Consider the following 22,457-nt stretch of genomic DNA (forward strand, 5'->3'; position numbering starts at 1 on the left):
GGGAAATGGATTTGCAAAAATATTAATAAAGTAAAAGTAGAAAGAATTGATACATGTAAAACACAATTGATTAAAAAATACTGAGTCTCAGTAGTCAAAATAAATAAAGTTTGTACACAAACCCATGTGTGCACACAAACACACATGCACATATACACCATGTTAAAAATCTAGACTATTTGAATAGATACTAAAATAAGTTTAAAAAAAAAGGCAACAATGTGATGCTGGTATTTCATTTTTCACCCTATTAGCAAAGTTTTATCCTCTTGCTTTTGTCTGTTTTTATGGGAGTATTCAATGTAGAAGTTATGATAAGCATGAATTCTGACACATTGCTTGAGAATGTACATATTGACATAATTCTTCTGAGAAATAGAAGCCACATGACAGTTGGCTTAAATCAAACATAATTGTTCCAATAACAACATTTTGAGACTATATTTTAGGTAATAATCAGAAATTTAAAGATTATATACAAAAATATTTCCGATTACACTGATTAAAAAAACAATAATAGCAAATCGAAATGAATGACATCATCCAAAAGTAAAGAAATGGCATGTGTAAGACTATTCTGCACATGCTTTAATAACTATTAATTTAAAAGTTTATTAACAGTTTAAAAACTGTACTTAAAATATGATCTCAACTCTTGAAATAATATCTCAAGATCTTGAGTAGCCTAAAAAAATATGCTTTAAAATCTTGGTATCAGATACCCTCTAGGGTTATGGGAATTTTTTCTGCTTCTTAATACTTTTTAAATCTCCCAAGTCGACAATTCCCTCCAAAAAAACTTTCTTTGTACCAATTCCCATTTTTCTACTTGGCAGTACCTTCCTCCAAGGCAATAGACAATAATTTATAGTCAACATTGCCAGCACCACCTCTTATGGGCAATAAATTAACTGTCCAACTTAAGTTTTTGGAAATGCTCAGTTGAAGCTTCTACTGTCTCCTCTTTTCTCTTTTACATTTCACAATCTTTTCTTATAGATTAATGCAAAAACTTACTAAATTATCTCAACACCTAGTTTTACTTTTTCTTTCAACTGACTTCAAAATGACTTTCTTATTAGTACTCTTCAATTATAGATACTGTCATTGTGGTTATTATAAAATTAAGAAATATACATACACATACATATATTTATATATGTATCTATACGTACACATATATATATAAAGAGCTCTTAAAATATAAAAATATAAGCAGATATATAAGGAGAGAGGCAAAGAATTTTATAGGAAATTTATAACTAAACAAATACACATATATATAGATATATCCACACATCTATACAGAGGTCCATGAACATTTATAAAGTAAAAAGTTTCCCCTTATAACTTCTACAAGAAATCCAGGTTAAAGCAATATGGTATTTATCCTACTCACTGACAAAACTAGAAGAAAAAACCTAATAATAAAATAGGTTGTGATCATGAAATCAGTGCTTCCCCATCAGACTTGAGTAGATTCCTCTATTTAGATTGGTTCATCCATGGCCTCACCTGGACTCAGGGAAGAGATCAGATGATCTTGGTATAAAGGAAAATATAGAAAAAATCCAACTTTCTGAAATAAGTGAGTTCTTTTTCATGGAAAAATTAGGGTTGAAAAGTTTGTTGACACTAAACAAAAATATGTAACATCTCAGCATTAACTTTTAGGTCTTTCTACTCGAGAATTAGTATTAAAGTTTACATAGTTTGGAAACAATAGAAATTGAAAACTCTAAGCTGGTGTCTTTAAAGACTGAATAAGTATTTATTGGTGAAAATTTTCTCCCAGTTTTAAGTATTTATGTGAGTATATGATTATATTCAGAGATAATATAAAATACACTTTTTACACTGTTTTTAAAAAGTGCAAAAGATACTGTATAAGAGAAATCCATGCACATGAACATTGAGAGACAAAAAAGAGCAACTCAATTGCAATAAAGGAAAACAATTTCAATGTTAATCAAAACATTAACATAGATTAATGTTAATCAATGATGGCTCAGATGATAAAGAATCTGCCTGCAATGTAGCAGACCTGGGTTCAACCCCAGAATTAGGAAGATCCCCTGGAGAAGGGAATGGCAACCCACTCCAGTATTCTTGCCTGGAGAATTCCATGGACAGGTACAACAGAGAGTATGTCATGTGTTTCCCAAAGAACTTTATTTTCATTCTGGGCACATAAAAATACTATATTTTTCAGTCTTTATGCATTGTAGGAATGACATGTAATTAAGTTCCGTCTAAAATGTGGGGAAAATAGTGTACATTCGTTTCAGTAATGGTCCTAAATGCTTCTTTTTTGTTCTTGCAATCATCTTTTTTTTCCCTCTCTCTCTTTCTCTCTCTCTCTGCCTTTCTATTTTCTTTCTCTGGTTCTCTCTCAAGCACATGCACACACATTTACAGTGGTGGCTACTGTTCAGTGGTAGTAATGGAATAAGATAGGATGCCAAAGCATAAATTTTGATTTAATACAACTTTTTTTCAAAAAGGGGTAGTGGATATGTGAGCATTTTTGTCTCTCTCATCTTATATACATTTTATTTAAAAATTTTATTTACTTAGTAGTTCATCCTTTTAGAGAAGAATAATTGAAAAACTGTCCAATTATTGCAAAATGGGGAAAAAAAAGAGTTTCCAGTTAGTAATTTCTCCAAAAGAATTTGGCAATAAGAAAGATCACCAGGCAGACATTCTGAAGAACTCTACTATGAAGCCAATAGAAATTGCAACAGAGTTATTTTGGAAAAACAAAAACATGTTAATCAAAAGTCAATTGAAATAATTAATTTCATTTGTAATTTGTCCCAAATTGAGGAACCTACAATCATCTGCTTACCTGAGATACAGTTCTCAACTGGAGAAACATAAGCAGAAGTTCACCAAGTTTGAAGTTTCTTATAAAATTTATTTGGCAGAAGATGATTGGAGTATACTTTTCCTTAGAAGTTTTAAGAATAAAAGAGTAATAAAATAGTAGCAGAGAGAATAATAAAATAGAATTTCTAGATAAAGATTTTCAATATTGTCTATATCCTGGAATCACCTGCTGCTGCTGCTGCTAAGTCACTTTAGTCGTGTCTGACTCTGTGTGACCCTTAGATGGCAGCCCACCAGGCTCCCCCGTCCCTGGGATTCTCCAGGCAAGAACACTGGAGTGGGTTGCCATTTCCTTCTCCAATGCATGAAAGTGAAAATTGAAAGGGGATCACCTAGACAGTTATATAAAAAACCCCAATGCTCAAGCTGCACCAAAGACAAATTAAATCAGAACATCTCGGGGTGGGACCTAGGCATTAGTGCTTTTAAAGATCACCAGATGATTCCACTGTTCAACAAACATTAACTCCATCTTTTCACAGCTGAAGAGTCTGAGGTTGCAAGAAATGAACTGCATTGTGTGAGGTTGCATTTCTTACTTGTTCTCTGTCTCATTCAATCTTCTCTCTTCCTTTTTTAAAAAATGTTGTTGCTTTCCCTATGTTTTAAACAGCTATTTAATACCACTTCAGGTTCTCTTCAGAGAAAGCAATGGCAACCCACTCTATTACTCTTGCCTGGAAAATCCCATGGGCAGAGGAGCCTGGTGGGCTGCAGTCCATGAGGTCGTGAAGAGTCAGACAGGACTGAGCGACTTCACTTTCACTTTTCACGTTCATGTATTGGAGAAGGCAATGGCAACCCATTCAAGTGTTCTTGCCTGGAGAATCCCAGGGTTGGCGGAGCCTGGTGGGCTGCCCTCTATGGGGTCGCACAGAGTCGGACACGACTGAAGCGACTTAGCAGCAGCAGCAGCAGGTTCTCTTGGCCTCACCTGTCTCATTCTGACCACCTGGCATGATGCCAATACAATCTGATGATACCCCACCTCAGATCATTGACCTTCTGCCTAAGGGCATGTTAATAACACAGTAGAAAACACCTTACAAAAGCTCTTGATGTTCCAGTATATGCAGTCTTAAAATGCTGAAAAGTTATTTTCCCATGGGATAAACCTATGACTACTGGGGAATGTAAATTGATGGATTTGATTTCCATTTTTATTCCCTTGAGATAATCTTGAGATGCATTTCAAATGTGCCCTTAAGCAAGCATGGGAGTTCCAACAACTAGTCACCTGTGGCAGTAGTCAACTTCATAATGAACCTTTGCACTGCTCTTCCTCCTTCCCTGGTGACCCAGCCTTTTCTTCATCTCCTTGAATCTCACTCCTTAATAAAATATTAGGTCTTAAGCCTTTGGTTGCTCTACTTTCTAAAGAATCTAAGTGAAGACATTATCTTTCTTCTGTTAGCTAATCTTAATTTCATGGTCAATGCCCAATTTTCATGGTCTAGAGGCTTTAATGCTTTAATGATCTCGTCACTGTTATCATTAAAACATCAGTATCACCACATCATCAGTCTATGCTCTTCATGTATCTGTTCTTCTCAAAAGTCTCAGCGGAGCCAGTGAGTGCAATGTATTTGGTGCTCTGACATCCTTCCACACTCCTTCTCTTAAGAAGGTAGAGAGTAGACAAATGTCAGTGGAAAGTAAAAAGTACCTGGAAAAAACAGGAGATCACAGAGAAAAAATGAACTGATCAAAAGATGAAAGGAAATTGAGATGGAGAACAGGATGAAGAAAAACTGGGAATGAGAAAGAGAGGTTCTCTCACTATCCAAACTACTCTCAAAACATTTATTTTCCCCATGTTAGTTCTACTGTCATCAGTGTATCAAGTCATCATCTTTATCTGTTTTTCTAGTAACTATATTGACATACAAGGTACTTACTCATTCTATACCAGTTCAGCATTAATTAGATACATATGATATTCTAAAAACCCACAAAGTCACTATATTGATGAGATTAGAAATAAGTAATTATTAAATTTCTACCTAATTCTCAAGAGTCTGGAAACTATGATATCTGACTGACAAGTGGATAAAATGGGGGCTTCCCTGGCAGTCTAGGGACTTCCCTGGTGGTCAAGTGGTTAAAACTTTGCCTTCCAACACAGGAGGTGTGGGCAGAGAGCTAAGAGCCCACATACCTCACCATCCAAAAAAAAAAAAAAGAATGCAACCAAATAACAGATGCAATATTGTAACAAATTCAATAAAGACTTTAAAAATCATCCTAATTTTTTTGAAAAAAATATTTAAAAAGGGATAGAGTGGTCTTCCAGACTGTCATAACAATATCTGGGCACTGTATCCTTACAGGCTCCTACTCCTGGATATATCTACACCTCCACCTGACTCACTGGTCATCATGAGACACACCATCTTGTCCATTGACTTTTTTCTAGAACTTGATAGAGCCCTATTTTCTCAATCATCTGTCCCCAAATTCCTATTTCATGTATACAGCATATTAAAAGTAAGTCTTGAATTCCAAAAAAAAGACACATGTATAAGCACTCCGAAGTGCAGAAATGAATTTCAAATAATGCAGATGCAAAACTGGCCCATAACCACCAGGCAATAACCAATTGCATTTATGTGAATAAGATCCTTTATATTATGATCAGTTTTCTGCAATTTAAAAAACTTGGGAAATAGCTCAAAGATTATAAATGACACAGATAACCAGAAAAACTAAATTACTCTCAAAAGACATCTGGTTTTTTGTTTTTTTTTTTTTTTTTTTTTGCTTTTTGCTTTTGTTCATTTCTAAGTATTTCACAATTTTTCCCGTCAGGAGCTTGGACAAGGACAGTGATAGTAAGTACAGAAAACTGTGCTAAACTATAGAGATGTTTTGAAATCTTAACTGATTGGACTTGGTGGTGGATCAGGGGTGTGCGTGTGTGAATTAGTACAGGTGTGGGTGTGCATGTGTGTGTGCTTGTGTGTGTGAAAGGGTGCATGTGAGGTTAGCAGATGAGATAAAGAGAAGAAACAAGGATGACTCCAAGTCTGTTCATTAACCTTTGTTCTTGTGGAATAGTCTCACTTGATGCATGATCCTAGCTAAATTCCTTCACTGGAATAGGGTATATAGAGACCCAACTAGAAGATAAGATCATATTTTTTTGGAAGAGAAACAAGAGAAAATAGGTAGATTGTCAGATAGGAGTAAAATGTCTTCATAAACAAGTTATACATTTAAGGCTAAAGCAGAAAGAGAAAGGCAGGGGATGGGTGGGGGGTGATGGGAACCTCTCTGAAGCACCAATATGTGAACATTTTCTAATCAGCCCTTATGAGTTTCAACTAAGGATTCTAAGTTCAACATGGTTGGGATATGGGGACCTTTCATTCCACCTCAGTCATCGGTAGATCACACACACAAGTTTTGTCATCAGTGGGTTCTGAGAAATCCCTGTTTGAATATGTACATGTTACTGAATTTGGCACGGGAGTACAGGATGGGGATGAATGAATAGCTACAAGAGAAAACAGGGAGGTGCAATAGCCGATGAGATGAAACGGGGCGGTTGGTCCGAGGCAATCCCAAGTGAGACACTCGGAGTGGACAAGTGGGCAAAGCTGAAAATATTAGAGACAGCAGACACAAGTTCAGTCTATTGAAAACATTGCTGAGAACCAGTGCTGGATTATTACACCCTCTTTAATAAGAGGAAATGAGAATCATGCCTGGTTTTTAAATTAAAAAAAATTTTGCTAATAATATGATTTACAGAGCCAAGGAAAACAACCACAGAAAAGTGTTTTCAAATGTTAATAGTGATGGCCTCTACTGGTGAAACTATTGGTAATATTTTATATTACGCTCTGTACTTTTCAAGAGCTCTGTAATGAGCATGGTTACAAGAAAAACAAATAATTACAAAATATGATTATGGATAATATGGCAAAATAATTCAAGAATATGCCTACTCAGTATACTTTTGTGTCTCCTCGCTAAACTGCATAGTACAAGACTGAACATATAAACCAAATCCTTGGTTTGTCCTTGAAATAATGGTTAGTCCCCAAGCAGTCTTACTAGGTTAAAATCATATATTGTTCCTTGGTATAATGAAGATAAAGAGAAGGCAGAAAAATAATATTATGCATATTTTTACTCTCCTTGTAGTTTTCAATGAAAGGAGTTTAGCCAGTAGACATTGACCTAGTCCAGCGTTTATGAAGACACAACATAATGTGTCACATCAAAGGAACTCCTGACATCTTACTATAGTGAAATGCAGTGTAAATCTCCCAGATGTCTGTTCTAAGCAATTTAGTATACAGTAAGTACTCTACATATGGACCTTCAAGTTGCCAACTTTCAAAGATGTGAACATGCATGCACGTGTTCAATCACATAAGTTAGTCCATGTGTCTGGTGTACATTGTCACGTGTGCATCCACTATAAGTGCTTGTAATTTTGTGTACTTTACTGTACAGTACTCTATAGAGTGGGACTTCCCTGTAGCTCAGCTGGTAAAAAAATTCACCTGCAATGCAGGAGACCCCTGTTTGATTCCTTGGTCAGAAAAATCCCCTGGAGAAGAGATAAGCCACCTACTCCAGTATTCATGGGTTTCTCTTGTGGCTCAGATGGTAAAGAATCTGCCTGCAATGTGGGAGACCTGGGTTCAATGCCTGGGATGAGACGATCCCTTGGAGGAGGGCATGGCAACCCACTCCAGTGTTCTTGCCTGGAGACTCCCATGGACAGAGGAGCCTGGTGGGCTACAGTCCACGGGGTCACAAAGAGTTGGACACGGCTGGGTGGCTAATAACAGCACAGCACTCTACAGAGCACAGTAGCCCAGTATTTTTCTTTCAAGCCCAGGATGGCCAAAAGCAAGCTTAAAAGCAACGGTAATGTAGCCGGTACTTATACTTTCCAAGGTACTGTACTGTAAGATTAAAAATGTTTTCTTTATTATTTTATTTTTTTATGTATTACTTGTGTGAGAAGTATTATAAACCATGACAGTACAGTGCTAGTTGCTCAGTCATGTCTGACTCTTTGTGACTTCATGGATTGTAGCCCGCCAGGTTCCTCTATCCATGGAATTTTTTAGGAAAGAATTCTGAAGTGGGTAGCCATTTCCTACTCCAGGAAATCTTCCCAACCCAGGGACTTAACCTGGGCATCCTGAAATGAAGGCAAATTCTTTGCTGTCTGAGCCCCTTGATTGTGTTAGTTGGGTACCGAGACTAACATTGTTGGACTTACAGACAAATTGAACTTACGAATGCTCTCTTGGAACAGAACTTGTTCCTATGTAGGAGATTTACTGTATAAGATCAGCTTCCACTGAGAGCTCGTTTCATGGAGTCATTACCTGAAAAAGAATATAATTCTGATAGTATCTTCATCCTCTTGGCCCTACCAGCCTTCTGGACCTAGCAAGGAAGGCAATCTGTCTCTGGACAGGGTCTTCAGATTCCCAGGCTTAACATGACCTAACTTTTACACATTCTTGCAAGGACAGTCTATAAGTGCCTCCCAATTTGTCAGCACATACCCTGGCCCCAGATACTTTCCAGACAAGACAGAGAAGCCATCATTTTCCAGCTCATCTCTGCATCACAGCTTTTGCACACCCTACGTTTTCCACACCCTCTCAACTCCGTCCCCTTATTTGTATTGACAAGCTGCGCTGGGCTTAGTCTGTCAGTTGTGTCTGACTCTTTGCGACCCCATGGACTATACCCCTCCAGGCTGCTCAGTCCATGGATATTCTCCAGGCAAGTATACTAGAGCGGGTAGCCAAGCCCTCTTTCAGGGGATATTCCCAACCCAGGAATCAAACCCAGGTCTCCCACATCTCTGGTGGACTCTACCATTGAGCCAGGGACAAGCTGTGCACTGACACCATTTTGTGACCTATTGTAAGAGACACCCCCAAATTCTCCATATTTGAATAAAACTCCATCTTCAAAACTTTGGACCAATCTGCTAGTAATTTAGAGGCAAGAAACATGTGCTTGTGACAAGAGACAAATCTGTGGGGTTCTTACAGAAGGCATTAAAGTTCTTTCCATCACACATTATCAAAACTCAAGCAGACTTGGAAACAACCCAACAAGATCACCTCCCATTGAAAATGAGGAAATACAAGCCCAGTTATGAGGCCTCTATTAAGGGCCAGTCAGGTCTGAAAGCATGTGCGTTTTATTTTCTTTTTTCTTGCATCAGGGAGAGCCACACTATAGAGAAGATCACAGCAAATCTGAAAAGTCTCATGAAGCCTACTGTTCTGAACACTCCAATTCTGCTTAGCAAGGAAGCCTGAAAAGAGATACTGGAGAAAACAGCAATGAGAAGAGAAAGAGAAGAAAAAGCAACTTTGCAGGTAAGATCAAAATCATCTTAGTTTGGATGTAGCCACCATAAACTAGGTGGAAAAAAAGGCCTTTAAACAACACGAGAGCAATGTCGAAGGAACTAAATGGGATCAGTCCTTCAAGAGCACAGGTGGTTGGTCTTTCTCCCTCTTGGTATCAGCTTTCTGGGATGGGGTAGCAAGACCCACGGAACTGTTTTCTCAGACTTGACAAGTCAGTCCGTCCTGAGTCCTGTGACACAGTCCTAGCCGTGTCAGTGAGGTCAGGTTGGACTCAGCCGGCCAGCAGATCCTGAGTGCTGAATGAGGTGACGGCACGAGGGATGCTCAGCTGTGCTTCCCCAGAGCCAAAGAGCTGAATGAAATACATGTGGGCCTTCAGGGTTCCAAATCGTTCAAGGCTTGAAGTTTTTTTTAGGCCACAGCTCACACGGACTACTAAGTAAAAGCAGCCTGCAGAGCTGTTCATTGCTGACATCTTGGCACTAATTTCTTCCAAATGTGCTCAACTAACTTTGGAGTCTAGACTGTGACATATTGGCACTCTCCAATCTGCTGCATCTCCTTTCAAGATGCCGAAAAGCACTTACAGAAAACAATAGTCATTGCTTGAATAGAAGAATGATAAGGTTCCAGGTTTTTTCAGTTAACTGCCATTCCCTACAATGCTTACTTTTTTCACTAGTCCCCACCCACAGGCACTTTTTCCCCTATAAAATCTCTATATAGTCTCTATTCTTTCCTATTCACTCTCTCCCCAGCTCTTCCTCATTGTCACCACTGACTCTTTCTTCATTCTGAGACCACGTATGTGAAAACACTCTGTAAAATCTAAAATTCTATAACAATGTCAGATATCAATGTTATTGTTATCATTCAACCTTTTCCAATTGTGAGTAGGTATGGGTGTGCAGTGTGGGTGAGTTTATGTGCCCATGAGAGAAAGGGTTAGCTCTCATGAATTGTTCTCCATCCTGAACATTAACCCATCCTGCCCAGAGACAGCATGAACCCGCATAGATAGCAAGATATCTCTAACTCATGGCAAACTCAGATGTGAGATTTTTTTTGAAGATATGCAGCAGCAGCAGGTCTGTCCCAGTTAAGCTAAGAAGCAGAGAAAATGTGTTTGGGCTCTCCCGTCTTGCCTGTCTCCTAACATTTCTTTTCCTCCACTCAAGTAGCCCACTGTTCCCTGCTGTCCTCCAACAAGTTCAAATCTTCCCTATTACTTAACGCCTCCAGCATCACTGGAGGTGTAAGTTTCCAAATTACCCTCCTTCCAAACCCAAATTCCATATCTTTAGGCTACAGAAGAAAAATATCTTATTAATCTAGTCCACAGGGGAGTGTGACAAAGAATAAGAAAATCCACATGAGAGATATTATGTTTAATAATTTGTTTAGTCATTGAAATAGAGATGGTTTTAAAAGATCTCTAGAAAACACTGGAAAAGAAAACTTTCAAGAGATCCCTTAATTTTAGAGGTGGCCATCTGCTCTGACACACATGAGGTATTCTTTAACATAGAAAATGAAAAACAGTGAAATGAAGTGATAGATATTCTTTAACAACCAGCTGGAGTACTGGTCAAACACTGCATGGTGGCAGAGGTGATATAAGGCCGCTGTCAAAGCTGCTTGAAGACATCCATTAAAGCTTGGAATCAATTACTTTTAATATTGATTAGACTGTTTCTCCAGGCTATTTACCTATAGAAAACATTAATCTGGGCCAATTCAACTTTTCTTTTAAAGTTTGTTTATTTTTTGTAGAAGGAAGTCCAAATTGCCTTGTGGTCTATTCGAACATTAGGAATAGAGATCATAAAAATATCTTCACTAAATGGACTTAAAAATTGCTAAAAGAAATTTAGTCTCTTGGTCATAAAATAGGAAGAGAATGAAGAAGACAGGCAAGAGACCAAGTGATGAGGACATAGGAAGAGAAAGAGAAAGTCAGAGAGAGAAATGGGCCCCAAAGAAACAGCAACAGAGGTACCCCCAAGAAGACAAATGCAAATGTGTTCAACACCTGCACAAAAAGGAGAAGAGAAAGATAAGAGAGGATATACCTATATACTTGATGACACTATGCACAGAGGATGGATCATAAGCATTATTTAAAAAACATACATGAAGAGACACCACAGTGACTTTATATTGTATCCAATTGGCTGTGATGATTTCCTATCCCTTTATGTATCCACAGGTGGTGAGCCACAGACAAACTCAGGTTTGGAGGATGGAAGTAAAGCAGCAACCATTTTCCCAGGTCATACAGATCATCACTTATCTTCTGGCTCATCTTATTGTTGTGAAACAGGGACTGAGTCTGAAACAACTACTTCTTCCATTGATTTCTCTGCTTTTCCAAAGTGTGTGTGTATGTGTGCATGTGTAGCTCCAGGATGAAAAAGGGCCCTGGTTTCTCCAGGAAACCCAGGCCACGGAGGTGAAAGAATAAGAACAGATGCTTATGGCTTTCATCTTCTCCCTGCTCACCTCCACTTTCCACACATCTCCCTTATCCTTGTGGACTTCCAACTTTAGGATCAGACACAAGACAACAGCCTCACTGTGCCTGCTCATCAACTCCCACAACTGTGGAAGGTCAAACCCCTGTAATAAAACCCTTAATATAAATATGTGAATGAGTGAATGAATATAGCTCCTAACAGTTCTGCTTTTCTGATTATATTTTGTCTAATTTGGACATATAAATCAACTTCATTGGGACCTAGACAGAGTTGAAATTCATATTCCCACATGGTTTGAGCCCATAGAAACTGCTGCAGTCTGTCCAATGGAAATATGAGTCTTATATGTAATTTTAAATTTCCTAGTAACTGCATTTAAGAAAAACAAATGAAATTAATTTTAACAATGCATTTTATTTAATTCAATATTTCCAAAATACTTTGATATCAATATAAAAATTATTTAGTGATATTTAATTTTTTTTCATATTAAGCGTATCTTTTGAGACTCGGTATACATTTAAAATTTCAGTACATCTCCGTTAAGTTTAGCCACATTTAAAGATTTCAGTAGCCACATGTAGTCCAATACCATATTGGTCAGTGCAGTTCTAGTGAGTGTGTTGGGTGAAGGTGACAGGTTTGAAGATGCTTACTACACTCAGGCAGCAAAAACACAAGGTAATCTCCACCCACCAGAGACCGTGAGGTCAAACAGGCCAGGAAACCCTCAGGGAAAATTTTGGGATCTTCACTGAGGATGGCAGTTTTAGAGCAATCAAGATGAAATCCATTCTACTGCCTTAGAGACGGGTATGCCTTAAGGAGTAGGCAAGACAGAGTATGTCTGGAGCCAAACTGGGTTTGTTGGCCCCTATCTAGGCTTGGTGTAAAGCTGTCCTCGGGCCTGCTTTGTGATGTCTCAGACCGCAGGACTCTATGGAGATGGTCAGGGGCTGACTAACCTGAGCTCTTAGGGCTCTGCAGGAATAGATCTTCTTTCACAAACAATCTCAGATGAATACCTGGTGGAGAATTATATGGTTTTCACTGTGCATCTCTAGTACCACTAGAGGGGACGGGGTTGGGGGTCGGGGTGGAGTGGGGAGAAGGGAGGTGCAACACTGGTAGAAATCAGGCCGTGAGAACAAGTGAGGGTTCAAGGAGGCTCCACTTGGCTAAATCCAATATGGCAGGGGTTCCCAAACTCCAAGATCTAATGTCTGATGATTTGAGATAGAACTAATGTAATAATAAAGTACACAAATGCAATGTGCTTGAATCAACCTGAAACCATCCCACCCTGTCGATAGAAGAATTGTCTTCCATGAAATTGGTCCCTGATGTCAAAAAGTTTGGGGACTGCTGCAATATGGGGCACAGCATATGTGCTTGGACCACACCAGGGCATGGTGTGAGGAACAGTCATGTAGAGGTGTGAGAAAGTGAAAGTTCCTTCTGAGGATCTTATTCAAGTGGAAACCTAGATCTCCAGTTCATTTCAAAAATAACAACAGGCTGAAGAGTACCTACAGATCAATGCTGATCTCCTGCCATTATGATACAGAACCTCTGTGGTGACTACAATCGCAACAGGACATGCTGACTAGATGCTCAGCATGTGCCAGCCAGTATTTCAAGTACTTAAACAAATATCTCATTATATTTTATAACTCTCTAAAATGAGTATTTTAGTTCTCATTTTAAAGATAAGGCAACTGACACTCCAGAGGATCTTGTCTGATGTCACTCTGCTAGAAAATGGAGCATGTCCCTGACTTAGTTTTAACCATATGACATAATAACAGTGTTCTATTTGATGGCAGAGTTATATCTTAAAAGAAACTTGATTACACCAGTAACCATGAGGATCAGAATTGTCCCTTCCAGGATGAGTCACTTTAAAACTACTACTACTATTAAACTATGAGAAAGAAATAAGCATCTCTGTTCTTTCATCTATTCTGGAGCCTTTCTTTCTTTTTTGTACCTCAGCGTATCTCAGCCCTACATACGCAGAGAAAGCTGAAGCCATTAAGTTAAGGCTATGCATGTAAACACTGCAGAAAATGGAGAGCTCCCCCCATCACTTTATCCCCATATCTCAGCAACATAATTAAATCAATACTCTAGATGTCTTCCAATGAAGAGAGACCTGAAGGACTTGGAATTTTCTGAGAATGTTTTATTATCTGATGTCAGCAGATGTGGCTCAAGAGGAAGACTATGTCTGTTAGAAGTAAATTTCATAAATGCTATCACAGAGATAAAGTATATATAAACCAGTCTATTTGTATTCCATATTTCAAAATAAATACAATGAAATATACAGCAAGCTTTATGAACAATATACAAAATTATGTTAAGACACCAGATTTAATGTTAAAAGATATTTTGCTTCTTAGTCCACAAATTTCCATAAATGTACAGAGAGACTATCATATTCATGACCTTACAGACATGTAAAGAGATTAAATGGCAAATCATCTGAACAGCTTTGGAAAAAAATCAATTCTGCATTCAAAGTAATTGAGTGGGACCATGCAGTAGTCAACTAGTGCTAAGATAGTGCTAAGTAACACACAACTCTAAAGTTTCCACTAACCAACAACAAGAAGTACTCATTCATCACTTCTTGGCCTAAAGATAAGCTGTGGATCATCCACTTCACCCCAATTAGCAGTCTGAGCTCGTTGACTCTATATGCCTCCTCATTTTTTTTTTAAAGGACAGCTTGGAAATGTTCTCCTTGGGCCAATGCAAAAGTGAAAGGGAGAGAGGGGGAACATATACTGCCTTTCATAGCCTTTACACTTCCACCAACACTCCATTGGTCAACGCAATTCCCGTTGCCAAACCCACCACCAAGGGGAAAGGAAATCTATTTCAGCCATAGCAGGAAACACTTCTAAGTCACATGGAAAACCAATAATAACCCAATTTTTCCCTGGCCAAGTGTAAGTTTATGTATATCTGATTATAATACTCACTTTGCCCTGAGTCACGCTGCCCTGAAATATTATTTTTTTTCACATATATGTCCTCAGTTAATCTTAACAATATTCTTATGAATTTATTTTAGAGATGAACAGTTCATTGAGGTTGAATAATTCAGCCAATGATGAACAGTGAAGCAACAGCAGAAGTTCAAATCGGTCTCCTTGAACGAGTGTTCTTTAAAATGTGAAGGAGCTGAATGATTTTGCAGCACTTTGCCATATGTACCCAAAAGGCATCATTGCATGAACTACTCAGAAAGTCTTTACCAGCACTTACTGTGTGAGGGTACCACATGCAGTAAGACTGCTTCAAGGCCTTGGGATAAACACATCAGTGAACACATAAGCTTTAACTTGAGCTCTGGATACAGGTCAAGTAAAGAACATCCTCAGTCAAACCAAATTCCTCATCTTGCATGATTAACAATGAGCTATTTTACAGATTATAATAATTACTAGTCACACACAGCCTGCTTCCTTTTAGTCACTGGTATTTGTTTTGCCTTTACTTTCATGGCCACATCAAGACATATTCTTTCTCCAAGAATCAAGTATTCATTTCTTTATGCCCATAAGGATGCACACATATAATGTCAGAAGGGTATACTTGTTACAAATATGTACAAGTTAGCTTGTCCTTTAAGCCACATTTTCCCTCTTTTGGTGATTTTGAATTCTAGATTTGATCTAGCAGATTCTATTTGATCATAATTTTGATTAAAAAAACCAGCCACAATCTCTATTGTGTATATTTTAAAGAAATCATAAATGAATTTATGCAATTCATGCAATGTAACTTGGATAAACAGAACTGAATATTTCCTGAAAATAGCTATCATAATCCTGGTGAAGGGAGAAAAGAGTAGAGACTTTAAAAATGTTGGACAGATGAGACATCTTGGATAAGATAGATAAAGAAGCTGGATTGACACTTACTTGAATTAAGGAAAAAATATTAGAAATCAATGGATTGTAGCCCACCAGGTTCCTCTGTCCATAAGATTTCCTAGGCAAGAATACTGGAGTGGGCTGCCATTTTGTTCTCCAGGGGATCGTCCTGACCCAGGGATTGAACCCAAGTCTCTTGCCTATCTTGCATTGGCAGGAGAGTTCTTTACCAGCTGAGCCACCTGGGAAGCCTTAGAAATTAAAGAACATATTTTTTTGACAAGCCTGAGATTGATCTGAACCATTTTTAATCATCTCCAAATGGAATACAAAGTAGAAAATTCACATGTATTTTGTGAATGTAGAGCATCTCAAATCTCATTTTGTGTGTCTTATCAATGAAATGGATGCCACCAGTTGATGGAACACATTTTGTTTATCCCAAACTAGTTTTCCATTAGTTATTAAATTTTGTTTTAAAGGAATCCCTACAGTATCTTTCCCTCTCACTAAAAACAACTTACAGAGAATCTACTCTGTACCAGCTACTTTGCCAGGTACTCTCTCATTAGAGTCACACAAATCTTGTCAATGGTCACCATTTTAATAAAGTAACTGCCTTTGAGTGCTCATAAATTTCTATTGATATAACAATACACAGTTAAGAAAAAATGATTCTCTTATGTATAACTCAATATTTCAGACTTCTAAGAGGTTAAGACTAAGAGTACAAATAACATCAGAAGGAAGAAAAGTGTTAATCGTTCAGTCATGTCTTCCTCTTTGTGACCCCATGGACTGTAGCCTGCCAGGCTTCTCTGTCCTTGGGATTCCCTAGGCAAGAATACTGGAGTGGGTAGCCACTTCCTTCCCCAGGGGATCTTCCTGACCCAGGAATCGAACCTGGGTCTCCCTCATTGCAGGCAGGTTCTTTACTGTCTGAACCACCAGAGAAGCCTCAATAACGTCAGAAAGATAACTTCAAACCAGACATTTCATATTCAGTTTTCTTTTGCCTGCCTGGCACATCTATCACATCTATCAAAAAAACTTAACTTCTTTAGAGAAATTTAATTTTAAATGCTACCTGCACTTGCAGGATTCTATTCGCTTGCTTTTTTCCTTTCTTTCTCTTTCTTCCTTCTTTCCTCATTTATTTTGGGGGCAATTTATTTAGTTATTTGCTTCCCATGTGGTGCTAGTGGTAAAGAACCCAGCTGCCAATGCAGGAGACATAAGAGACTCAGGTTCAATCCCTGGGTCTGAAAGATCCTCTGGAGAAGGGAATGGCTACCCACTCCAGTATTCTTGCTTGGACAATCCCATGGACAGAGGAGCCTAGTGGGCTTCGGTCCATGGGGTCACAAAGAGTTCGACAGGACTGAAGAATTTTCAGCATGCAGGCATTTAGTTATTTACTTATTTAATTGGGCTTCCCAGATGGCATTAGTGGTAAAAACCCACTTGCCACTTAGCATGCACATGCACACTTAATTAGTTTTGTTACTAATGTTCAGTTGTTCAGTTTTGTCTGACTCTTTGCGACCCCATGGACTTGCTTCCCTGTCCTTCACCATCTCCCAGAGCTTCCTCAAACTCATGTCCATTGAGTCGGTGATGATATCCAGCCACCTCATCCTCTGTCATCCCCTTCTCCTCCTTAATTAGTTCATTTACATAATAAATATAATTTGTCTAGTTACTGGCATCTTTGATTGACAACAAGTAAATGTATATATTATATTCTAGCAGCAGTAGCTGCTTTATCAAAAATCCAAGTAACTTTATTTGCCTGTGAATGTCATCCATTTGGTTATTTTCCTACTAAATAAGACTAAAGTATGATATTTTGCTACCTAAAGAAAATGGTCTGTAGAATGTTACCACTTAATAAGTCAGCAAAAATACATAGTTTTGCTAAAATTTGGTAAGTGAAAGCCAATTATTTGTGAGTGACAATACCCTCCAAATAAAACAAACATATTCCCCATTTCGGCATTGCAGAGCTGTATGGATATGATACCTTTACAACAGAAGCTGATCCTAATTCTTGCTTCTTGTTAGCACCATCGGCACTTAGGAACTGTTAAACAAATTCTAAGGACAATCTAACAAAAGATCTCTGTCATAGCAGGAAAGGAAAAAAAAAAAAAAACTGGTTTCTGGGATAAGTCACTGAAAACATAGAGTTGAGAGGAAGGCTTTCATAAAGGCACTTCTTTCCCTTTCATTCTTTAGGTTGAGTTCGGCTGATAAGGAAGTATACTCAAACAGCTTTTGGCTTTAAAAAACACCACAGACATGTTTATCTTGGGCAATGTGGTGCCATCAATAAAAGGGAATATGTTAATAGAAAAAAATAACTTAAAAGCTATACAGTTATGTGCCATTTGAGCAGCAGAGCCTAATTAGAGAGTTACTGCCAACTTCAATTCCTCTCTTTTAAGAAGAATATAGGAAAACTGAAGAGGGTTCAAAGAAGAGCCCCAGAAATGATCCAGGAAGGGCAATGAACTTAAGGATAAATCTTAAAAGGATTTGAGTTTATATTGAAAGTGAAAGTGAAAGTCACTCAGTAGTGTCCAACTCTCTGTGACCCCATGGACTATACAATCCATAGAATTTTCCAGGCCAGAATACTAGAGTGGGTAGCCTTTCCCTTCTCCAGGGGATCTTCCCAACCCAGGGATCAAACCCAGGTCTATCACATTGCAGGCAGATTCTTTACCAGCTGAGCCACAAGGGAAGCCCAAGAATAATGGAGTTGGTAGCCTAGTCTAGAGAAAATTAAACACAAAATAAACTACAACTGCATTCATTAAGTAAAGAAATATTCTATTTGTACTTTATCTCAAGATAGAACCAAAGAGATAAGGGTATCAAAACAAAATAATTTAGACATGCAAAAGAAGTCTTGGAGAATGAAAACGATTAATTTCAAATAGAAGTATTTGTAAAATCCTCATCTGGTAAGCTAAAGAGGCAAAACTATTCCCATTAGAGAAAATTTAAGTGGGTGAAGACTTTACAGGGGACAGCTGCTGCTAAGTCACTTCAGTCGTGTCCGATTCAGTGCGACCCCATAGACAGCAGCCCACCAGGCTTCCCCATCCCTGGGATTCTCCAGGCAGGAACACTGGAGTGGGTTGCCAATGCATGAAAGTGAAAAGTGAAAGTGAGGTCGCTCAGTTGTGTCCGACACTCAGCGACCCCATGGACTGCAGCCTACCAGGCTCCTCGGTCCATGGGATTTTCCAGGCAAGAGTACTGGAGCGGGTCGCCAGTGCCTTCTCCGTCACACGGGACAGAGGTATATACAATTGAACATGAGGCAACATCTAGATCCAGAACTCCAAATCCAAATATTTGGATTTGACACCTATTAAATGTATCTGGATTTCTAACCAAAAACACAAATTTCACTGAATGATTGTGAGACTCTCTCATCTGAACAACTTGGCATGGTGGGGGGGGGGGGGTTGACTAGTGAACCCCTATGGTGGATGTCTCCTACTCCTCCCAGGGTTGATCAGAACCCAAGGCTCTGCCAGAACACTGGGAGCTTCTAAGTTTACTCCAGCTGTACCAGGAAACCTCCTTTGACTATGGCATCCAGCCCTCGTTGATTGTCATCCAAGCTTTTAAAAATCTTAGAAGTCTACACATCAAAACACACACCTGGCAACAATTCTTGCCAATTCCCGCCTGTTCTAACCCTTTCCTCTGTTGCCGAGGCACTTTTCCTATTTTCCAAACACTGGCTATAAAATTCATTCCTGGGTTCAGAATCCAATTATATATCTTTCAAGAATTATTACCCATTTGGTATTCTGACCTTTAAAAACCAGATGCCTTCCTTATCTTTTTCTAACATGAGTTTTGGCTACTCTTTTGAGATTTTTCTGACCTTGCCCTCTGCGAGACTTTCCCTTCAATGTGATAATTAGATTACTGAAATTGTTTGTCTCCTAGTTTAGTGTACAGAGCTAGAGCCACTAATTAATTAATATATGATATGGGTCCTTTGATTTCACTTCTATGGATATATTTATAAATGGTAAAATTCATAATTTTAAATCAATAAAATTGCTGAAAGCTTGCTAAGCCATATACAGAAATTTTTAGAGTAGAATTAGGAAACCAACGTTGAATATTCATTGGGAGGACTGATGCCGAAGCTGAAGCTCTAATACTTTGGTCACCTGATGTGAAGAACCAACTCATTGGAAAAGACCCTGATGCTGGAAAAGATTGAGGGCAGGAGGAGAAGGGAACGACAGAGGATGAGATGCTTGGATGGCATCATCGACTCAATAGACATGAGTTTGAGCAAGCTCCAGGAGATGGTGAAGGACAGGGAGGCCTGGTGTGCTAGAGTCCATGGGGTCGCAAAGAGTCGGCCACGACTTAGTAACTGAACAATAATAAAAACCTCATGCGAATGTCATGCTTTGCAATTCCTAATATGTTGAGAGAGGGGGAAATTACAAATAAAATATGATTGATCCCCAGATTGGTTGGCAACAAGGTGAAGTTTCAAGCATCATCAGCCTTCTGGTTTCATAGATCCAGTCTAGGGTCTATATTTTTGTGATCAGCAGTTTTTCATCTGGAGCAGTCTGCTTCCTATAAGAACAATTTTGGAACATGTCTCAGGCTTTTATCTATATCTTTCAGGGAACTGGGAGTTTGGTGATTACATCATGCAGCAGAATTGTAGTCTAAATTGTTACCAGTTCCCCAACCCAACAGCTATTCTTTGTCTCTGCATATTCATATTTCCCAATCATTAACTCTTCAGTCAGCATTTTACTTCAAAAGACAAGGACACGGGAGTTGTACGTGGTTTCAATTATGGGTAGAATTTTTTCATTTTTCTCCTTTTTTCTTTTTACAACTAACATACTTTAATGATTTTAATCATTCCATATATTTTCAAAATTTTCAGATCAAACACAAAGCAAATTAAGAAAATACAATTAAGTAATTACCTAATTATTCTAAACAAAGTAAAGCAAGTGGAATTCATTTATGAAATTAAAATTACTTTTTGTTAAGCTATCAATATTTGTGCATGTGTGCATGTACCAGTACACATATATTAGGGAAACCTCAACCTAACGTAATATCATTTGAAAGTTGATGAAAGATATTATCTATTTTATAACCATTTTTGATAAAGTGACATGAAAACAAAATAATAATCAAATCTTCCTTAGCTGTGTTTAGGAGCCAGCAAGTTCAGAGTTAAGTGAGGCCAAGTAAATTTATTTCTAGTTTGTCTCATATTTGCACAATCCAAAATTCCAATACAGAGTTCTCTTGAAAAATGCAAAACTGTAACTAGTGTTTAGAATTCTGACCTCAAAGCATGTGTTTGGCCTATTTTTAAAACCAAAGCATATTCTCGATATGTGCTTCAGTGGTTGGAATTAATTTTCTAAGCACAAGCTACAAAGTGACAATAATTACCTCCATTTTGATTGTTGTTGATGATGTTCTATAATGTTCCAGTGGAAATTGGCTATAATTAGTATTGTTTTTTAGAATAGAATTGTTCATCTAATATGTGATTTTGAAATTGACTGTATTTCTGACCCCAAAGAGACATTTTTGCTATAGACTGTCAGTAAGCATATATTTTGCTTCAAAAGACAAAGATCTAAGAATAAGATAGGAAAATATTACTGAAAAACATCATTATGCAAGAGAGTATATAACTAGATGCTAAAATTGTTTCATAATTTATTTGTTCAGTCCAGTTCAGTCGCTCAGTCGTGTCTAATTCTTTGCGACCCCCTGAACTGCAGCATGAAAGGTCTCCCTGTCCACCTGGAGTCCACCCAAACCCACGTCCATCGAGTCGGTGATGCCATCCAAGCATCTCACCCTCTGTCATCCCCTTCTCCTCCTGCCCTCAATCTTTTCCAGCATCAGGGTCTTTTCAAATGAGTCAGTTCTTCGTATCAGGTGGCCAAAGTTTTGGAGTTTCAGCTTCAACATCAGTCCTTCCAATGAACACCCAGGACTGATCTCCTTTAGGATAGACTGGTTGGATCTCCTTGCAGTCCAAGAGACTCTCAAGAGTCTTCAACAGCACAGTTCAAAAGCATCAATTCTTCAGTGCTCAGCCTTCTTTATAGTTCAACTCTCACATCCATACACGACCACTGGAAAAACCATAGCCTTGACTAGATGGACCTTTGTGGGGAAAGTAATGTCTCTGCTTTTTAATATGCTGTCTAGGTTGGTCAGAACTCTCCTTCCAAGGAGTAAGTGTCTTTTAATTTCATGGCTGCAGTCATCATCTGCAGTGATTTTGGAGCCCAGAAAAATAAAGTCAGCCATTGTTTCAACTGTTTCCCCATCTATTTGCCATGAAGTGATGGGACCAGATGCCATGATCTTTGTTTTCTGAATGTTGAGCTTTAAAGCCAACTTTTTCACTCTCCTCTTTCTCTTTCACCAAGAGGCTCCTTAGTTCTTCTTCACTTTCTGCCATAGGGTGGTGTCATCTGTATATCTGAGGTTATTGATATTTCTCCTGGCAATCTTGATTTCAGCCTGTGCTTCCTCCAGCCCAGCATTTCTCATGATGTCCTCTGCAAATAAGTTTAATAAGCAGGGTGACAATATAGTGCCTTGACGTACTCCTTTTCCTGTTTGGAACCATTTGTTAAGGTGCTTCAAAGAGAGTTAAATATTTATGAACTGGAAAAATCAGGGAAGGCTTCATGAAGAAGGACTTGTTTGATCCTGAAAAGATGATAATGGCTTTGTTATGGATGCTGGTGATGAAGGTAGTAGTAGTATGAATTAAGCACACAGTTATGCCAAGC

Source organism: Muntiacus reevesi, chromosome 14 (genome assembly GCF_963930625.1).
Source record: "Muntiacus reevesi chromosome 14, mMunRee1.1, whole genome shotgun sequence".
Lineage (NCBI taxonomy): Eukaryota > Metazoa > Chordata > Mammalia > Artiodactyla > Cervidae > Muntiacus > Muntiacus reevesi.